The 22142-nt window shown below is 45.0% G+C and overlaps 1 protein-coding gene across 2 annotated transcripts in view; it reads right to left on the bottom strand.

Moving 5' to 3' along the window:
* The window catches only part of ABCC9 (ATP binding cassette subfamily C member 9), a 144391-nt gene extending 133464 nt beyond the window's left edge, over positions 1-10927 (bottom strand). The window contains exons 1-2 of one of the 2 annotated variants that reach the window (XM_075004630.1): positions 10680-10927; positions 6929-7155 (exon numbers count right to left, since the gene is read on the bottom strand). The gene's annotated coding sequence lies outside the window, so the exon portion shown is untranslated. The remainder of the gene's footprint in view (positions 1-6928; positions 7156-10679) is intronic. The other variant, XM_075004625.1, reaches the window with a different exon arrangement.
* Between the last annotated feature and the right edge of the window lie 11215 nt (positions 10928-22142).

Genomic DNA, 22142 nt, shown 5'->3' on the forward strand with positions numbered 1-22142 from the left:
GCGGCCATCAGCTGGGGGGTTGAGAGATGCTCTCTCTCCAGCCCCTGCAGGGCTCTATGGTCACCGTGGGCAGCAGCCCTTAGCCCAGGGCTTCTGGCTGCTGCTGCGGCAGCTGGGGATCCATGCTGCAGGCACAGGGTCTGCAACCAGTTGTCGGCTCTGTGTATCGTGTGTTGTTTAGTGCAACTGTGTCTGGGAGGGGCCCTTTAAGGGAGCGGCTTGCTGTTGAGTCCGCCCTGTGACCCTGTCTGCAGCTGTGCCTGGCACCCTTATTTCGATGTGTGCTACTTTGGCGTGTAGACGTACCCTCGCAGCGCCTATTTCGATGTGGTGCCGCGCAACGTCGAAGTTGAACATCGACGTTGCCAGCCCTGGAGGACGTGTAGACGTCGATGTTGCTACATCGAAATAAGCTATTTCGACGTTGGCTTCACGTGTAGACGTAGCCATTAAGTCCCAGATCCTGCAAACTCATATGCATGGGCTTAACTTTGTGCACACAAGTAATCTTTTTTAAATCAACTGAACTACCCTCAATGGTAAAAGTTAAGCAGGTGCTTAAAAGTTGCAGGATTAAGATCAAATGCTGATTTATACTCACGCAATCTTCAGTGAGATTTCATGGAAGAAATTGGTCCACCACCTATATACTCATCCCTCGCTACACGAGCACAATTGGTTCCCAACTTTTTGTTCATAGGTGAAAACTCGTAAGAGGGACACTAAATTCCTATGAAAATACATGTACAAGTCTCTGATTGGTTCCAAGTGCTCGGAGCGGCAGCAGGTGGCGCTGCTTTTGAGAGGTAGGTGAACCTGGGGTAGGGGGGGTTAAAGGCTGGGGGCAGTTTGGGGACATTAGTGGGAGGAGGGGGTTAAAACATGGCAGTGGGTTGAGTCTGGGGGGAGGCGGGGTTCAGGCTGCTGCAGGTTGGGTCTGTAGGACCAGCGGGTGGGGGTGGGGAGAAATTAAGGCTGTGACGGTTTTGGTCTGCGGGGCTGGTGGTGTCAGGCTGAAGTGGTTTAGGTATGCAGGGCTGGTGGAGGGGAGAGGTGAAGGTTGCAGCGGTTTGGTGTGTGTGGTGTCGGCGAGGGGTTTTCAGTTGTGGTGGTTTGGTGTGTGCAGGGCCAGCGGAGAGGTTTAGGTTTCGGCAGTTTGGTATCTGTAGGGCCGGCGGGGGGTGTGGGGGCGGGGCGGGGGTCAGGCTGCGGAGGGTTGGAGCCGCGGGGAAAGGGTAAGTCTCGTATTAGCAGAGGGAGTTCACTCGTCCAGTGAACAAAAGGTAAGTATATGTGTCCCTCCTTTAAGCGAGTACTCGTAAATAAAGTACTCATTTAACGAGGGATGAGTGTATTCAACAGTGTACAGTGGCCAATGTTGTTTTTCTGCCAATGAAGAACAAAGTGCAACCAATATGCAAACTGTATGTAGTTAATGAAAAACAAATATAATGTTAACAATATGTTCTGTTTCAATAATCTACTGAGTTATTAGCAGCAGACATGGACTTTTCTTAAACTTACAGAGGTTACTTGGGCATGTTTCCTTTTAAGAAAAACATAAGGATAATCTACAGAAAATCTTAAGTACCATTTCTTAATGTTTATGAAGGGTCAGAAGTTCCATGGGAGTTCTGCTGGAAATTTTCTTCTTTTTCCCACAAGCAACAGACTAGATTCTCACATAGCTGAGAAGGCTGCCATGCTAATTAATTTCAAACTAGAAAGCAACAGCACCCTGGGTTCCAATGCTCATTGAAGCATTGTGGCCCTGGCCTCCAATCAGTCAATTCTAAAACTAAGCACAGTAAACTTTTTCATATCTGGCAGCCCCAGGAATGGGAGGTTGCTGGATATTCGAATATTCTGGCTAAGAGAGAGGTATATGTAGCAATGCATAACACTAAGAAAAACAAGATTTGATATTATGAAACATACAAAAATGTATAGAGAGGACTTTCTTTACCAACAACAGTGGCATTATATATTGTAAACTTCCACTGTATTTGCTGCTTTTATTTGTATTTACCTTCACTATCCTGTACTTATGGAAAACATATTTATAAGTTACTTATGGATAAAATGCCAGCTGAGAGTTCCAGTTGATAGAATACCAAATATGAAAGATATGAATATGAAATATGAAAGAGTTTACTGTAAACGGAATGTGACCTAAGAAGCCATGTCTTAGAAATCTAATGGGGGAGGGGACTTTTCCTTCATTGGACAAGAAATGGACTGTTCGGACCAGAAGTTTCTGTGAGAGAGTGGAATGTTAACTGTGTGAAGTGAACATTCCCTCAGCTAGTGGGTATCTACCTGCCTACAGTTTGTATAGCCTCGTATGTTACCTCTGACAGTGGCCAACTCTTGATGTTTCCACAAAAAGATCCAAAATAACCATAATACCGCTATAGCACACTTTCTCCCTAAGCCTCTTCACTTTGCTTTCTCTTTTGCCTGGTTTGTTTTGTTTTTAGTTCTTGGAGGAGCTGTGGCTCCCCACCCCCCACCAAATTACTTACAAAGATATCCCAATGATATTGAAGAAACTACGTATCTATCTCAGCCTAATTTTGCAACACTGTTATATTAAACTGACAGCCAGCTTCTCTGAGGTTGGGTCTAAAAGGGAGCCACTCTCCCGGCAGCTGCATGCGAATGAGCAGCCTCACAATTGCAAATGGCTGCTCATTAGCATGGTCCTGTGGCTGATTAGTATGGCTGTGCGAGAGCTCACTCTTGAGAGAGAGAGGGTGCTGGTAGTAAAGAGGCCATGTGGATGGGTCCCTACTGGCAAAAAGCCTTTGTGTCACCAGTCCCTTTCAGGCATAAAGGGCTGGCGACAGAGGAGCTTTTCGCCTGCAGGGGCATCCCCCTCTGCTGAGAGCAAGTTCTTGCGCAGCTATGCTAATTAGCCACGGCACCATGCTAATGAGCACCCATTTGCAATTGTGAGGCTGCTCTTTAGCATGGAGCTGCTGGGAGAACAGCTCCATGTAGACCTACCATGATGTTGCTGCTGCAAGGCACAGCCATTTGGCTGTCCACGGTGGGAACAGAGATAGAACTCAGATTCTTCTGCTCCAAAATCTCGGACATTTAAAGCCTGAGATCTTCTGTCACTTGTACAAGGCTTTCATGTTACTCAGTTGAGCAGTTCAGGTTCCCTCCAGAAAACAGCAGTGTCATAAATAAACAGTAGTAGAGGTAGTAAAAATACTGAAAATTTTGTTTTTTTTAATACATTTTGGAGAGTTTTAGTGCATGCTTTTAACATTTTTGCATTTCAATTTTTTCATTTGCTTTCAAAAGTAGAAAAATGTAAGGAAAAAAGAACCCACCACAATTTCTCATACTTCTCTCACTATAGAAAAATAGAAAACAGTTGAAAAGTGAGATCACTGCACATCTCCCCTCCTCCCATCTTTTTTTTCTTTTTGTCCCCTTTTTGCCAGTGGATTATTTTTTTAAAGAAGAACAAGAATTGGCCTGTTCCCTGCTGAAATGAAACAAATTTTTGAAAAATATTTTTGTTGGAAACAAAACTACATTTGGCCAAAACAAAAACGTTTCAGAAAAAAAAATATTCTTTTCTCCAAAAAGTAATTTCTATTGAAAAGATGTTTTGACAGCAAATTTTCTCCCAGCTGTAGCACTAGCTAACGTTTATCACTTTTATAAACTGTTTATATTTGTGGGGCCATGAAAAAAAGTCTATATATTTGGTAGTAGTGTTTAGAAGATCTCTGTTGAGAAAGAATAAATTTTATATGAAATTCTGAAAGTAATCATTTGCAAAAGTTTGTACAAACCATTCATTCACAGTGTTCAGAGAGTGGTTTTCTGTTCCATCCATGGAGAGGGAACGTCTCATAAGAAGTGGCAGAGAAAATCTGGGATTATGGATTGGGTACTCATGGTACTAAAAAGGCTGAATAATAAAAACGAACTGTAACATCTGAGTTTGAGGGGCTCAGCCCAATTCCCAAGTGTTCATTTCACAAAACACCTAACTATCTTTGGCATTCATTAGCACAATTTTTAACTTCAATGGTACATATGTGTGGTATTCAATGATCACACAACACATATATTTAAATCTTCTCCAACTGACTTCTACGTTCCCAGAACTCCAACTCTGGTAGGGGCTTTTAATTGAACCAGTTATTTGGGTTATTTTCTAAATTTATACCTCATACCTGAAGGTGAGGTACACAACTACTGTTTGTAGAGAGTAGTTTTCTCTGTAGGGCTGCAGAATCCATGCCCCCCCAATCTCCATGATTTGCAATGTCAAGCCCACTGACTCCTCAGTAGCACGTTTCAATTTCCTTTCAATTGAGGGGGATATTCCATGGCAACTCAGAATCTCCTTAAGGGGAAAAGTACGGCCCCTGCCTTTTACCATGTTTCCGTATTGCTCATGTTTCTATCTGCAAGACATATCACACAAATCATTTTTGGAAGTTGGTTCCATGTTATGTCTCTACCTTGGTCAAGTGCTCAGACTGAATCAATCAACTCTTAGCTGACCAGATGGGCAATATTTCAAAAGATAAAAGGAAATAAGGGTGGAGGTAGAGGTAGAGGCGAGCAGCATGAAAAGGGCAGACCCAGGCTGGTTTCAGGGACAACATGCTTTCAGCTCTCCTTTTATTCAATGTGAAATCTGATACCTACCTGGTTTACTTTAATGAAAATTAGCTGGGAGGCAGAAAGATCCTGCAGTGCCTAAAATAAACCTGCAGCCACCAAACATTCAAGAATTTGTTGTAAAACTCAAACTAGCTGGCAAGAAGGGCCTCTGCTTTTGGATAGAAGTACAAAAATTGATAGTTTTAACAAAAATTGCCACAGATGTGATTCAGGATTATATGGTTGCCACAGATGATAATTAAAAGACTGAGGAGGGGACGAAAAGCCTATTCATTACAAAGACATAATAATGAATGTGCTGTCACTCTTATCCTAAACTTGGTAACATAGCAAAGAATAAACTTTGTGACTCTGAAAACAGGCTTCATTTAAGGCTTATGGAAAGATGACTCTTAAGAATTATGATGGGCTCAATCACCAGTGTGGCACCTATTTGTGGCTACGTCTCAGAATTAGTTCTTTCCCAGTCAGGCACCCTCTTCTTTGGTTGCTCACCCCATAGTCTCTGTCAGGACTCAGAGGGCTGCCTGTTTGTGACTGCCACCCAAGACTTTGAAAAATCTTTTTCCATGAAGGATTGTGAATATGACAATGAGGAAAAGGTGGATAATATTTAAGGCCCACACATCAAACCAAGATTAGTGCAAAAGCCCTTGGAATTCTATCTGAACAATATACAGCATTATACAACATTTATGAAATCTAAAACTTTTCAAAGGGGGGGGCGCTTTTTTAAAGGTGCACATAAATGCTGAGTATCATTCTCCAGATTCACAAGTCTTATTTTAACCGGATTGTGATTCTGATCTTTATAAACCTCAAGGCATTTGTGACTCTTGAGAAAACAGTATAAAATGTGGCCCTAAAGAGATCCTTGTTCCTTGGAGCACAAATTCTTTGAACATCTATGTCAACATTTGTATTTCTTTTAATCTTTAACAAAATAGACAATATGTTTTTATGCCAGGATCAAAATATATCCATGAGTACTCACTGCTTTTTTTCTAGTTTGTTTAACCTTTGTTTTCTTCCTTACATATAATGTACATTTTCTGGTTTTTATTTTATATATGATGGATAGAATAACAGGCAGCAGTTTACAAAAGTACTCAATGGTTGCTTCTGCAAGCCAGATAATTCATTATAAAAAGCAAGATCTTTGCTTTATAAAAAAGCTAGATCTTTAAGGTATTTCTCAATATGAAGGTGATGGGAAAGCAGAAGAAAAAAGTCTATGGTGCGCTCTAACAAAGAAAGGCAAATCTTGAAATCAATTGCTTTTCATGGATTTATCTGTTGACCTGATCCTGAGTTTTCCCATTGATTTCAGTGTGCATAGGATCGATCTGCAAAGAGCAGAGTATTTCCCAGAATCCTTTTTCTTTTCTAACGTAAACTTTTTTAAAATACTTTCCCCCAAATACATCCTGACTTTACATACGATTCAGATTTCTGAGCTATACATTCTCTGATTTCAATCCTGCTGAGACTACAAGTAACGTTCTTAAGAGTTTGAGAGCTATTTGTTCTATAAAAACTGATTCAGTGTATTCTATTTTTCTCATTATTTCAAAAAGATGCAAGTAATTTGGTGCTATTTTCTAACCCGCTACCACAGCTTAGATGATGCTGGGCCTAACATAACAAATTAATTACTCTGGCTACACTACTGTTTTCAAAGCAGCTGGTGGCATATACAAAAATTCAAAGTCAATGGAAAGATTTTCACTGACTTTAAGAGGTTTTGTATCAGGCCCCATACGCACAGATAATATGTTTATGAAAATATTAATGTTCAGCAAAATGGAGGATTATACTGTTGCTGAAGCTGAGCTAAACATAAAACTGACAAAGCATAAATATTTGCAGCTCTCTCTCAGAATTATCCTGTTTGCTTCCTTTTGGAAGCTTCTTAACACAGCAACTTGTGCAGTCTCAAATGCTAGCATGCTACACTGTCTGCTGTGAAACAAGTTGGCATTTACACTTCAGACACTAGGACAGGACAACTATGAAATCCGTTAAAGAAGAAACATAACCCACAAACAACAGAGAAAACAGCAGCAGCAGAGAAAGTTAAAAACTGAGAATATTGGTTTGGGAAGGAAAGGTTAAACAGATTTTACTGGTAATCCCCAGAAAAATGTAAGGAGCAATCTTTCCCCACCGATATAAAGGGGAAGGAGGAGGTTAGTGGGAGAAAACAGTGGGAGGTGTTGCTGCAAGCCCTATTTCTTTGCTGAATGTTAGATCAAACTCTGTAGCTTACCTTTATATATACATACACAACACATCAAACCCAGTTTTCCTTTGGTTGTGCTACGTGAACACTGTCATTCCGATGGCAGGATTCTACTCCACTTTGTGATGCAGCTCCAAGCCCTGGAGCAGATTATTTTTAGCCCGGTGATGGGAAGATCAGCTGCTGCCTCCTATCGAGTTTCATAAGTGAACAAACTTTTCTTGTCTTTCTCACACATTCCAGAAGGCAGGAAACTGGGAAAACACAAGCAAGCAATAGGGACTAATTTTTAGACCCCCTGAAGTTCCAATCTCAGGGGCCCCGGGATTCCTCAAGATTGTTTTTATTTTCATTTTCTTGGGCTGAAGTGCTAAGACATACAGGGGTTGCTTCCTACTGCACAGATGATGATCAGGTGATTATTCTAAAATAATCAGTATGTCCCCAAGATGGTCAAATGTCAAAAGGCAATAAATAATGCAGCTTTGGGAAACAGTATTAATAATTAACAGGCTTCAATTTAATATTTTCTTCATAAAGAACATAGCTATGTATGTTTCAGCTAGGGCCCCAGCTGGCCTCAGCCCCACTCTAGCAGTCGGTCCCTGCTGGCCCTAGCCCCAACCTCAGCAGCCAGCCCAGGCCCTGCTCTGGCAGCTGGCCCCAGCAGATGCTGGTTAAAAGAGTATGCTGGTTATCCAAGTGTCGGATTACGTGAGTTTTACTGCAATAGTTTAAAATACACTACCTTTTCCAGTGCTACTGAGTGGGATGCATCAGGATTCAGAGTTTTCCATCAAAGCAAAAGCAACTATCCTTATTTTCTATTTAAATTGTAGAGCTCGGGGCCAACATTTGGAAAGATCCAGCTGAACCCTGATGTCAGATTCAGGATCTTTTTATAGCGCTGCCAGCATTCATTACGGTTGAGAATATTTCGGTGCAGTAGGAGTGGTTATACTTGTTCTTGATTAGGAAATGAGAACTGGGGAGCTTGTAGCCAAAATTTGGCTAGCACAGCAGTGTCCAATAGGAATTCAAAGATTGCCACACTCGTGGTTGTCACCTTCCCATATTCGCCACATCCCCCTACCGCTTGCCGCTCTAAATAAATGCTCTCCCACTCCCCCAGACCAGGCACCCCCAGACACATACATACACACGTTCTAATAATGCTGGCAATTCACCAGACCTGTTGCCTGAGCTACCTCCTGGGAAGCAGCCAGGGTCTCTACAACCATGTGCTTCTCCCATCAAGTGGTGGAACGCATGCATGGAGCAGGCAGATGGTACTCCCCATTTGCGCTTCTCAGGAGGAGCCACATTTAAAGGTTCCAAGATCCTCTTGTGGCTCAAGAGCAGTATTTGCTACAATGCAATGTCATATTCACCACATGTGGTAAGTGGCAAACGCACTGGCCACCCCTGGGCTAGATCCAGCAGGATCCAGATGTTGAACTTGGGTTTTTACGGGGCAAATACTCCAAGGTTCCAAGGTTTGGGTATGTTAAAAGGGCTTGTGCGCTGATGTAATAGTATCATTGAAGGTTTGGGGCAAAAAAAATGACAAAATGGCATTATTTTGTTACCCTGTCACTTTGGAAGAAGACAGTAGAAACCTCTGGTCCATAGGAGATATTATGCTTAGTTTCCCTCTATTTATGACTGATCATCAAACCTTCAGCTATGAGTTACTATGATCATTTTCCACCAGGCATTTCCTTGCTATTTCACTTTTTTTCATTGTTTAAGTTCAGAGAGTGTTTGAAAGAAAGATTGTACCATGGATTTCTGAATGTATATACATTTCCTTTAACAGTATCAAAATAAAATCTAGAAATGTTGTCCTTAGTGTTTAAAATAGTACTGTGTGATCATGACATTTCTTGGGAGGGCGGCTTCTGAGCTAATATGATATGGAGACACATTTTAATGCACAACACAAATGCTTGAATCTTTCATTTCTTAACTCACACTCAGTTTAAATGGGAGTCCTTCAGATCTGTTCTTATTGCCCTGTATACTTATTTGCCATTTTAAGACTATGAGAGGGGATATACTTTAACATATGAGAAGTGGAGAAACTCCATGGCCGCCTCTGTAACCTTTTAATAGGTCCTTTAAAATTCTTCAGTCAACACCCCTCCTCCCCAGACCTCTCTAAAGTGAAGTATAGCACCGGCTTGGAATTTTTTGATGCAGCATTCCCCCGCCCCCTCTGGGGAAAAGCCAGGTTGTTGAAACCAAACTTCTTCTTCTTACTTTCTTTTTCTTTCTTTCTTTCTTTTTTTTTTTTTGGACAATTTTTTCAACTTGAAAAAACTTTGAAAAAGGTTCCAAAATCATAAAAATATTGCATATGGGCAATTTTTAAATTAAAAATTCCAGTTTTCTGATTTGAAACAACTTTTTGTTTTGAAATCTAAGCTAATTATTAGGGTTTTTTTTTAACAGTCAGAATTGAAAAGAAACCGTTTAAATTTACTGAAGCAAAATATTTTGGGTGACTTGACCGAGATTTTGGCCCTGATTTTTTTTTTTTCAGTTTGCAAAATTTCTAAGATTTTGCCTTTTTGTACCAGTGGGAAGGGAAAATATCTTGATATGTCAAACACTTGGGTCCTATTGAGAACCAAGGAGTGGGCAGACACAGCCCGCCCATGACTAAAAGGCCTCTCTCAAAATGAGGGGGAACCCACTAAAAAGACATAGCCCCAAATAAATTCGGGGGACAACTAAAAAGAAAAACAGGGACGGGAGTGAAGGTCAGAGGTTTAAAACAAGGGAGCCAGAGAGGGACACAGAGCAGAGAACCCCAGACAGCGCCCACTGCTCTCCAAAAGCTTCAAGGGAGCCAGTTGACACGGGCCAGAGGAACTCCACTCAGATTCATGAGCAGAGGGCAGAGCGGAAACAGACCACACAATCACAGGTCTCCTCCTCAGCCACCCTCCTCTCCCTAGTGTTATAAATGGCTACTTTAGCCATAGACAGGAGGAGGCTGACGAGGAGGTCCCGTGACTTGGTGGGGCCACGGATGGGGTGTGCCAGGATCAAGAGGTGTGGGGAGAAGTGCAGCCAGAACCTCAGCAGGAGGTTCTGGAGGAGCCAGAAGAGGGGCTGCAACCTGGCGTACTCAACATAGATGTGCACCAGGGTCTCCCTCGCGCCCCAGACGGGACAAGTGTCTGGGAGGGTCAAACGCTTGGGTGGGACGGGAAAGCCCTCTTCCGCCCAGCTCTAACAAAGTGATGTATTCTTCAGTCATTGCCAAAGTCTGTGCTACTTGTTTTATACTCAGCGATGGGGGTTCACTTCCAAAGCAGTGCAGGAATTGTTGTCTTTCTATTATCACAAACAACGAGCCTAAACAACTCTCTGAACGTCAATTCCAGGCTCCCCCAGCCCCAGTGTATCACAATAATAATCTCTATCAGAACACTCTCCCACACGCAGGCGCACCATTCCTGCAGGGGAACGACCTGAGGGCTTGTTTCCCATTCGCGGAGCATTTTAAAGCATGTGTTTAACATGCGCTCCCACACGTGGATTCCGGGTGGGGGCAGGGAGCGGGGATCAGCTAAAGCTGCCCAAAGCCAGGGGCTGTTTTAGGGGCAGGCGCGCTGAACCTGCCTTATGCAATGCTGCTGCCAATGGGTTAAAAAGCTGCCATTCTCCCATCTCTCGTGGGCAGCTCCCTGTCTCCCCTCCCCGACCCTCCCCAGTCTGATTCTCCCATCTCCAGCCACCTGCCCCTCCCCCAGCGGCAGGGACTTACCGCAGGCCAGGCGGGAGTGCGGGCGGGCACCTGGCTCCGGGCTTGCCGGGGGCGGGGGGGGAGAGGCGGTGTCCTCCTGCAGCGGGGGAAGAGTCAGAGCCGGCCCAGCGCGCGGCGGACGGCTGCTGCGGCAGCAGCTGGCACCCGGGCGGGCGGCGTGGAGTGGGAAGGCGGTGGGTGAGACGCGCGGGTCCTTTCTCCTGAGGATGGATGCGGGATGCTGCAGCCCGGTGGCGGGGGGCAGCCCGGAGCGCGCTGCCCCCGCCCGAGAGCGCCCGGAGCGGAGGGGGCCCGGGCCTAAAGCGCTGGGGTTGGCATCCCGCGCAGGGAGGGGAGCGTGGCGGGGGTCTCCCCCCAGCAGCGCATTAGGCCGAGCTCAGAGTGACACGGTGCATTGCAGTGGGACCCACTCCGGGTGGAGTCAATGGGCCATAGTCAGAGGTGATCGTCGTCCCCCTCCCCCACCGCCCGCCGCTGGTGCAAACGGGGCAGGTCGGGTGGAGAACGCGGCCCTGCCAGAGCGCCTGGTGCGCACAGGCTGACCGCGGTGGAGTCGCCGGCTGAGTCCCGACCTGCAGCCGCCTGGACTGTTCCACCAGGGGCACCCTGGGGGGGAGCGGGGCTCAGGACACCCACCCCCCCCCCCGCAGCTCCCACCTCGCTCCGCCTCTTCCCACTTCTGCTGCGTCCCCTCCCCCCCAGCCAGGTGACCCCAAGAGGTGATCCGGGGCCTGGCACCAGCTGCAGGGATTGGGACCTCCCAGGCCCACGGAGGCCGGTGGGGGAAAGGGACAGGAACTCCGACCATTGCCACTGCTGTTCTGCTGCTCTGAGTGGCTCTGGGGGGTCCCAGCGCAGTGGCCTGAGTAGTACTGAGGGCTGACTGCTTTTGGTCCCACCCCTTCCATGCTTCCACCCTTCTGGAGGCCCGGAGCTGCACCCGCCACCCATGCCCCAGGGCCCACAGTAGCTGTTGGGCCCACTAGGCTCACCTTCACACTCACCAGCGGTGGCAAGAGCCATGGGAATCAGAGCAACCCAGCCTGAACCATCTCTGCTCTGCCATCTCCCAGCTGGGCCACTCCGGTTCACTGTAGCAGCAGGAAGTGAAGCAACATGTCCTCAGCCTGCTCCTCTCCTTCAAGCCTAGCTCCCACCTACATTACTTGGCGGGAGCGGCCTGGGGCTGGGTTGCTCTGCTTCCTGCAGCTCCCAACACCGCTGGTGAGTGCAAGGCCAGGCCCAACCTATGCTGCTGGTGCCTGCCCCCGCTCCACCAAATCCCTAGGTCCTGTACACGCCCCTCACCCACAAAGCACAGGGCTTGAGTTGGCTGTCTTGAGCCATCCAAAGGACAGGACAGATCTGTGGTCCACTACAACTTTGCTGATCAATTTCCTGGTGCAGGCAAGCACTTAGACTCCCTCGAGATCAATGGCTCCCAAAGTTTTTGACATGACACCCCCCTTTTGGTTTTCACTAAACTCTCATGCCCCCCATATTTGATTGAAATAAAGTTAACCCTTTGGACTCATATTTATATTATTGTTCATGATCAACTAACTCATAATTATTTTACGTAGTTATCTGGTGCAAATGGGGGAGATTGAAAAATCAGCATAAAACATTAAATATTATTTTATTTTAGTGAAAAATTCCAAATGAGCAAAGAATAATGTCAGTGTATATATTTTAATCAACACTTATAATATAGTATATCACAAAAACACTTCCAATTCAAACCATTTCAAAACTCACTAAAACTTGACTAAACTGCAGTAAACAGAATGAACCAGCAACATACTTGTAGTTAACAGTTAACTGAATGACTTTTTTTCAATTTACTTTTGAAAATAAAAGAGAAATTTAAAAAAAACAGAAATGTAAGCAAATAAAAGCAATTTGAATTGAATTAATTTAATGAGATGGATGATACTGTTTTTTCTCACAAGCTCAAAAATTCTAGGTCAGAAAGATGAAAGAACACAACCGAGACACTTTACACTCCCAGCCAATTGCTGAAAAAACAGCTTTGCAAAGATAAGTAGAAGAATGATCAAATGCAACTCTTCTCCAATTTTGTGGTAAATGGGGAAGTATTTTACTCAAAACACTCCAAGACCCATTGTTTTGAAATTATCCTTTGCACTTGAATCACACTTCAGTCGGATGGCTTGTTCTTGCAAAGGATCTGGCACAGAATCCACATCAATGTGAAATGGATTTCACACCAGTTTCTAAACAGAATTATTCAAGGTGGCATCTGAAAAATATCTCATGAACTCCTTAGGAAGGCAATCCAGATGAGACATAGTTTTGTTCTTTTGGTCCTGGTATTGCTGATCAAGGTCTTTGTTTTCAGATCGGGGTTCATTGAGATGAGGGCATGACAAAAGATTTCCATTAAACAAAGAAGCAGTCCTGGAGCACTTTAAAGACTAACAGATAATGTATTAATTGATGAGCTTCCATGGGACAGACCCACTTCTTCACTTCTGGAAAATTCTGATCAGAAAGCTCATCACCTAATAAATTATTTTGTTATTCTTTAAAGTGCTACAGGACGGCTTTCTTGTTTTGTGGAGGTACAGACTAACACAGCTACCTCTGTGTGGAAAATGTTTCAAGTTTGAAATCGGCATTTCCAAAGCTGAGTTTTCTCCATGAATGCTCTGATTGCATCGGAGTGGGCAATGATGTTTGCATTTCTTCCTTGCATCTTGAAACTGCGGTTCTTGATAGCCTCAAAAATGTCCACAAGGTACACAGTGAAAGTGGAAACATTTAATCTGTGAAAACACCCTACAATTCTTTTTTTCTGATTTTGAAGAAAAATTTACACATCATGCTTGAGTTCATAGAGTGGGCTCGGCATATTTCCTTTCAAGAGTCAGCAGACTGCCAGGTGACACAAGAGAGCTTTATGATCAGCTCCCAAATCTGCACAAAGAGCTGCAAAAACACTTGTGTTTAAAGTGCTCCTCTTCACAAAGTTCACAATTTTGATTGCCAAATTCAGTAGATTACAGAGATCATGTGGAAGGGTCTTAGCAGCCAAGACTTGCCTGTGGATGGTGCAGTGAGTCCCAGTTATGGGATTATTTTCTTTGACAGATGTCACAAATCCAGAACAGATACGGTTCTATGGTTGCTGCTTCCCAAGGGCTCTGACAGCCCTTGAGCCAGGCCCCTGGCCCAAGAGGCTCTTACTAGCTACACAATCAGTCAGGGGAGTCAGTTGCTGAGGAGCAGCCACAGCACCATGCACCACCAGCAGGAGATGGGGAAGTGCTTCAGCTGCCCACTGCATGGCTGCATCTACCTTACCGTTTCGTTGACAAAAGGGGCCTTTTGTCAACAAAACTCTTGGAGTGTCTACACAAAAAATGGTTTTGTCAACAGAGTCGCGACAAAACAGGACACTTCTCCCAACAGCATTATCTCTGTGTGTATTGAGGAATAATGCTTCTGTTGACAGAGTTCTGTCAACAAAAGTGCAGTATAGACACTCTGGGGCCCTTTTGTTGACAAAGAGGGCTTCCAATTCACCAGGCAGCCTGGTATGCAGAGCTTCCCACCAGCCATTCTGTTGAGAGAGGGCCAGACAGTCTGGCTGCTCTCTGTCGACAGAGCGGACTGCTCTTTCAATCTGCTTTTATGTGTAGACGCGATCTGTTCACAGTTTTGCCAGTAGATCTCTTTTGACAGTTACTTCTGTGAACAGATTGCTGTACTGTAGACAACCACCCTGCATTTCTCAGATCTGGCTTCCTGCCTCTGACCTGGCAGCAGGGAGAGGAGCAGGTGAGTAATGCAAGACTGGCCTTGGGACTTTTCACTCTGGATAAGGTACTGCCCACCCAAAGCTGCCCATGGACTTGGGACTTTTGCCCCATGGGACGTTGGGACTCATGGAGCTGTGGCAGGGCCAGGGTGGAGGGCCTCCTCAGAGGGAGTCCAAACAAGCAGCGAAGCCTGCAGGACAATCACAGGCAGCTGGGCAGGAGATGGCTCAGCCTAACTGGGGCCAGCTGACTCCATGACTGGGCTAATAAGAGGCCTTTAAAAACCATTCACAGGGGGAAGGGCAGGAGAGAGTGTGAGAGGCAGGTGGAGAGAGGTGAGGAGACCAGAGTAGTGAGAGAAAGTAAGTTGGAGAGGAGCAGAAGAAAGGAACAGGAACACCAGGAACTGCAGAGGGAGAGTGGGGAGCTGCAGCGGATTGAAAGAGGGACTCGTTACAGCTGCAGCCTGGAGAAGGTAGCAGGGGGAATTGTCTGGGGAAGTGGCCCAGGCGGAAAAGCTGTTGCACCAAGGGCTAAGGGAGTCAGACCTTCCCACTAGCAGTCACATAGGGTCCCTGGGCCAGAATCTGGCATGAGTGGGTGGAGGCTGGGTTCCACCCAGACCACCCCTCACCCCAGCAAGGCAACGAGCCCTTAAGTGGGTCCAGTGAACTGAGTAGAGGCCAGAGGCCCAGGAGTAAGATGGATGTTGTCACAGAGCCTCTGAAACTGGCTCTCAGCCTCCTGAGGTATCACGAACCACTGTTGGAGAATCACTGTTTTAAGCATTTATTGGGACTGATCTTGGCAGAGCGAGAGAGCAAAAATCCAATTTGAAATATTTCCCATAGCCTTATTTATTTATTTATTGTTTCTCTGGAGAAAACATTTTGGGGAAGTATGCTGTCTGCAGTAAAAGGGAAAGTACAGTCTAAATAGCGAGGAACTGAATAAGGAAAATCATGAGAAAATCCCTCTTCTCAGAAGTCACCATAAGGAATTGGTAGTGACCAAGAGATAAAACCTTATTAATGTTGAGGATTTGTCTCCATGCCATCAGTCAATGGTATAAGAACACAACGACACACATACTGTAACCATCTCAGCTGCTACAGGTGGTACCTCTAAAAACCAGGATTCTCTGGTCTGGGAACATCCATGTTCCAGTAGCATCATGAATGTACCTGCACCAGAGAGTACCAGGCCACAGCTGGTTGCATTGGGGCTGAGACTGGGGCCAGCATCTGGCAGCCTGTCTGGGTACAGGGATTGCAGCAGTGGTGCCAGAATCTCACAGCTTGGCTGGGGCCAGGGCAGTCAGTAGCAGGGCTGGGTCCGTCATCTGGCAGCCTGGCTGGGGCTAGTGACAATGGGGGCCAGAGACAGCAGTCACAGGGCCAGGGCTGGCAGCAATGGGGCTTGGGCCAATACTAGGGGGCTGGCTAGGGTCAGAATTGGTGTTAGTTTGGGCTGGGGTTCTGTGGCAGAGGACGTCCCCTGGTTCAGCATATTCCCTTGTTCATGACTGGTCAGGTCCTGAGGGTGCAAGACCAGTGTGGTCCAACCTACATTTGTGTTGTTAAATCTTAGCCAGGGTTTAAGATGGGTGCAAAAACTGTGGCTTATAGCAGTTTACCTCTACAGTAAACCCTCAAGTTATGCTGGGGTTGTGTTCCAGCAACCCCCTGCATAACTTGAATTTTTGTGCAAGTCGAGGGGAGACAGAACCAGGATGCAGCCTGGTTCCTGGCTCCCCAGGGCTTTCAGGAGCCAGGAAACTGACCAGCCCAGCATGACTGATCTGTTTCCTGGCCCCCAGAGGGCAGGGAGCCTGGAGCCAGGGGGTAGCCTGGTTCCCATCTCCCCACTGCTTGCCACTTGCAGGACCTGGGAAACTGACCAGCTGGTCAGTTTCCCGGGTCCTGCAAGCAGTGGGGAGCTGGGAATCAGGCAGCAGCCTGCCTCCCAGCTCCACTCTGCTTGCAGATAGGGGAAACTGGCCAGGGCAACAGCCTTGTACAGTTTCCTGGCTCCAGCCAGTGGCGGGGAGCCAGGACCCAGGGGCAGCGTGGCTCCCAGCTCCCCTCTGCTCCGTGGAACCAGGAAACTAACCAGGGCTGCTGCCCTGCTCAGTTTCCCAGCTCTACAAATGGAGGGGAGCCGGGTGCCAGGCTTCTGCCTGGTTCCCAGCTCCCCACCACTGTGGGGAGTGGGAAACTGCTCCTGTCAGGGGCGGCAGCCTGATCTATAGCTGCATTCCCTTACGGGAGCACTTTCCTGCTCATGTTAGGGGCTGCAGTCATGTTAACACCAGACGCACACTTAGATTGTGCATATCTCAAGGGTTTACTGTACACTAGTAATTTGCATTGGTGCACCACCACCAGTAGCTTTCCACCAATGGCTGAAATCAGAACAAATTTAAGCAGACCTATCATCCCTACAATCCCTTTCCTTCCTCTTCATCCCTCACTGTGGTTTATAAATCCTAAAATCAATAGAAATTGTTCTACTAATATGAAGATACAATTATTCCAAAAGAATAGATTTTAAAAATTCTATGGTGTTTGCAACTGAAACATTGTAGTGTTATACTAATGCATGAATACCTGAACATCAAATTTACTTAAAAGTGACGGTAAACAAAAGTGAAATTGAGTTGTCTGTTTTCAGAATCCAAGATGACAGAAATATAAATAAATAAACTGTATAAATACTGAAAAATAAATTAGCTGCTTAAATTTCTTTTAAAATCTAAGGTGCTAGGCAACAGCATATATTTGATTTTCAACATGACAGATGTTCCTTTAACATTGCAGTTTTTTCAAGTTAGATATGTTAAGAACCGTTAAAAATTTTTAAATGACTCAGGTATCCTCTGAGCATATGAATGTTCATCCAAAATACTATGCATTGCTATTCTTTTAAATCCTATTATATCCAATTGCCACTTAGTACAACCCACTGAGCATCTTTTAAATGCATTTGTGGCACTGCTAGCATTGCTTTTTTTCATCTCTGCCATATCTAGATAGTGTCTTTTAGATTGCTTGGACAATATTTATGGTAGGTCCTCAATGTCCTCTTTTTACAGTAGCAAATCAATAGCCCCTTCTAAATCTAATTTTACCCTTATCTGGAAAGACAACAACAGGTAATAACCTTTCAGAGACAGAATCTTGCCCTGCTTTTGTTCCCATTGATGTAACAGAATTTTAAAAAACCTCAAAACCATCTAAATTACAGAGTATTTTAACTCCCATTTTCAGATTTAGGCTCCTGGGTCATTTTGGTACTTCCCCAAATTTTACCCTATATCATTTTGGTCTTGGCATAAAAATAAAAATAAAAATAAAATAAAATAAAATAAACAACACAAGATAGTATCACAAATGTTGGCTGCTATTACTGCGTAAAGTGACACAGCCAGTATGTCTATGATGAAAAATGGAAACAATTGCAAGAATGTAATTGAGATTACACTTCATGTTTCTATTAGGACTGGCAGAACACAGCTAACCCTTGCTCCAATGCACTCTACGGCCCTCATGACTGTAACTTTGCGGCTTGTTTAGAATTTCAACAATGTCATATTTTATTGCAGAATAAAGTTAAAGAAAGTAGAACCACTAAAACGTAAGGGAATTTCCTTTATTGGAAATGTAGAAATTCACTGGCATTTATCAGCCCTTAAATTCAACAATGTATTTTCCAAAACACCATGCTTTGCTCTTTGTATTTCCATGAATAGTGGTTTCGTCTTCAAACAGACAGTATTAAACCAGGAGATCTTAAGAGACTTTGTTGATGTCTTATATTTCTCTGCACATGCCTTCTTGTACCATTTTCTTGTTTTTTAACAAAAACAAAGTTAAACAGATAGGGGCACAGTACTGTCTTTCTGAAGTCAGTGATCCAGATCATCAGCTGGTGTAAGTCAGCATAATTTTGCTGAAATCAGTTGAGCTATGTTGACTAATACCCAAAAGGGAACAAGTCAAATGGGAGCTTTTTGTCAAGTCACGTTGCCAGCACTACCTATACTCAGGCGATATACCTCCATATTGCTGCTGAGAGCTGCTTCCCTCTACTCCAGTTGCAATGGCTTCAGAGGACTATGCTGCCAATTTTTCACCAACAACAGCTAACCATGGAACCACCTCATCCCTGAAAGTGGTTTCCATGCTAGGCTGTGCCCATCCAAGGTCACAAAACTCCCTGACAGACTAGGACCCTGATACACAGCTCTTGCCTTATCCCAACTCCTCTGGAGACGGGATCCATTTTCCCATCCTTTTCATCACCCTTTAAAGCCCACACTTCTCCCTACATGCTATGGAAAGCCCTTCAGCGGTGGAGGGATTCCTTGGGCAGTCATTGATGAATGTAAGCACTCATGGAAGAAGCAACATCAAAGAGTTCTGGAGGAACTATGGCATGTGAGCAGGAGGACGTAGCATTGTCAGGGAAACAAGAGTGCCAGGAGTACTTTTATTTATTGTGCAGTACCCAGTGATTGAATTTGGACAGGGATCTCATTTAGTTTTAATTTCCCAATGACTCCAGGCTCACTTCTGGCTCATCCCCCTCCCAAGCTTTAGATGCCTGAGTTTACCAGTATTTTTGAGAGTGACTGGATGCGGGCAATACTAAAGAGTTAACTGGACAATCAAAGGGCAAGATCCACATGCAGAGTCACCAGGGGATGACTGGGCTTAAGCAGTGGAACCCAGAAGTCTTGGTTCCTAGTTGTCAACTATTGCTAGAAAACACTGCCTCTCGCTAGATATTTCTATTGCCTGCTGTAGTTGAATAGAATGTTCCGAGTGATTCCTGATGCCAACTGTAATTCAAAACTAAATATACATTTGCTGTGTTTTCTTCTACAATCCATGGTGCCTTCTAGTGTTGAGCTTTTCCTTCATTGTACTCATGGCCTTAGTGATCCCCTAAGAAGGAAGTTCTCAAGATGCTATTTTGCTTTGGCTAGTGCTACACTCACCCCTAGTGCTGGCTGCTTGGTGCAAATGAGCAGTCTCAAAAATGTCACGTGGTGCTGAAATTCATCTTGAATTTTGTACCCTTCCATTGGGGGAAGGGAGGGGCAGAATGGAATATATTCATCCCTCGTTTAATGAGTACTTTACTTATGAGTACTTGCTAAAATGAGGGACACACACACCTACCTTTGTTCACTAAACGAGTGAACTTCCCCTGCTTACCTGAGCCAGTCGTGGGGTCCTGGCTGGGGGGTGGGGAGATCTGCAGCCCTAGCCCAGCCAGCTCCCAACACTCCCTCGGTCCACAACTCCCCACGCAGTCCTCGGCCCGTTCCCAACACCCACCCCGGCCCAGTCTCTGAACCCCCAGGCGCGCCGCATCCCTCACAGGTACCGCTGCTGCAGCCTAGAAGAACAAGCTGCCACCTGCTCCACTGGAGCCACCACCAGGTTTTAACCCTCCCTCCCACTCATGGTCCCAAACTGCCCCCCAGCCTTTAACTCTCTCTAACCCCTGCCCCCAAACCCAAGGTTCACTCACCTTTCAAAAGCAGAGCCACATGCTGCCACTCCTTCCCTGAGTTAGGAGCACTAGGAACCAATCAGAGACTTTAATGTGTATTTTAATGGTAATTTAGTGTCCCTCTTACAAGTTTTTGCCCACGAGCAGAAAGTTGGGAACCAACTGTGCTCACATAGTGAGGGATGAGTGCAAAGAGTTCCCATCCTGGGGAAATTCTGTTTAAGGGATGGAAAGCAAGCAATGACAGTATTCATCTGGCTTCAGAACTGCTTTCCATCCCAAGGGGACACAAAGAAACCAGGAAACAAAGAACTCTTATGGATGGGGAGGAAGGAAAGCACCTGGGCCCAGGTCAGGAAAAGATCAGTGCTGGCCTGAAGAACTTTATCTGAAATAAGGACCTGGGTAAGAAATTATGATTTCTAACTATTTCTCTTAGGCTACGGTTACACTACAGCACTCTGTCAACAGAAGTCACTGTCAGAACAGAATTCCTGTCAAAACTTCCAGCCGCAGAGTGCAGTCACACACAAAAGCCAACCTGAAGAGCGCTTGGCTCCGTTGACAGAGTGGCAGGACTGCCCGGCTGCTCTCTTGACAAAACAGGCACCTAGAAGCACAGCAGACAAGGCTCCCCATTGTTCTGAATGCCTTGTCTGTCAGAAGACTGCCCCTCTCAGAGAGTCCATACAACTTTTTTGTCAACAGGATCTGTAGACAGCAGCATTATGCCTCATGGCTGAGATGCAGAACGCTGACAGCAAAAGTGCTGAGTTTTATCAACCAACTGTCTACAAAATGCATTTTGTGTGTGGATGTTCCACCAATTTGTCAACACAACTGGAGTGTTGTTGGCAAAACTTGCTAGTGTACCTGTAGCCTTAGTGTATCGGGTTTAGTTGGCGTATTTTTTTTTATTGCCGCTTAGTAACTTATTCTGTCATCACTTGCAACCACTTAAATCTACCTTTCTAGAAGAATAAAATCACTTTTGTTTATTATCAAACCCAATTGTAAATGACTGTTACCTGGGAGAAACAACAGTTGTGCATATCTCTCTTTCACTGATAAAGTAGACAAACTGTATGAGCTTTTCCTGTGTAAAACTTTTTATAAAGAGTAAGATGGATTTATTTGGGGGTTTTGGGCCCGTTGATGTTGACACAACACACAGGAGCAGAGCCTCAAAAGTGTTATATGAAGAATTATGAATATGTGTGGTAAATACGCTCTTAAAAGTGTTTGGCAGACATGACTTAAATCACCCTGGACAAGATAAAGTACCGTGGTTCTCCTAGCTTAAATGTTTCTCCAGTGCACACTAAGCTAGAAGAGACCATGAAATTACATTAGTATGCAAAGGTAATTTTGTAGGCAAAGCCATCAGACAAACCAAAATGGGGGAGATCACTTAACATGCTCAAGTGCCTCAGACTGGTGAACTGGAGATTAGTTATTTAACACTTTCAGTGGACTATAGAACCCACAGAAGCCTTTCTGCTTTCTGAAGCAAGGATGCTGAATCTTGGAAAATCCTAGCAAGGACAGAAACCATTTTGGCATCCATTACCGGGCAGATTCAAGAAGCCAGAGCTCCCCTACATCTGAGAAATGCAGAACTTTCAAGGTGGTTGAAAGTCTCTGGAAACTGAATATAGGTGAGAGACCTTCTTGAAAACAAGACTCTAGTTTGTTAGGTCGGACTTGAGTCTTAAATGTATTTTCACTTTTGTTTGTATCCCAATTCCTTCTCCTTGGTATCACTTACATATCTCCTCTGTGTAAATAAACTGATCATGCAACCATCCCAATACAGTTTTTCAAACAGAAGAGTAAACTCTTCAACCAAATTAACAGTAGTATAGTATTTTCTTTTTTGAAAAAGCAGCAAACATAATATGGTATTGCAAGCATTCAAGTGAAAAGGACTGGACACCGTAGAAAGAGGTTTTGGGGGAGAACTTGAGGCTGGAAGAATCACTGAGGTTGCCCTGAAAAACTGTCTAGGGGATGAAAGCCCAGGTGAGGTCTGCAGGTTTGTTTGCCGGCTGTGGTGTCGGGGCTGTGAGTCTCTGCAGCATAGTATGCTAGGCTCCCAGTGCAAAGTGGGTGGCGACTGAACTCCTTACTGGCCCGGATGAGTCTCGAAGCCTCA

Source organism: Carettochelys insculpta, chromosome 1 (assembly GCF_033958435.1).
Source record: "Carettochelys insculpta isolate YL-2023 chromosome 1, ASM3395843v1, whole genome shotgun sequence".
Taxonomy (NCBI): domain Eukaryota; kingdom Metazoa; phylum Chordata; order Testudines; family Carettochelyidae; genus Carettochelys; species Carettochelys insculpta.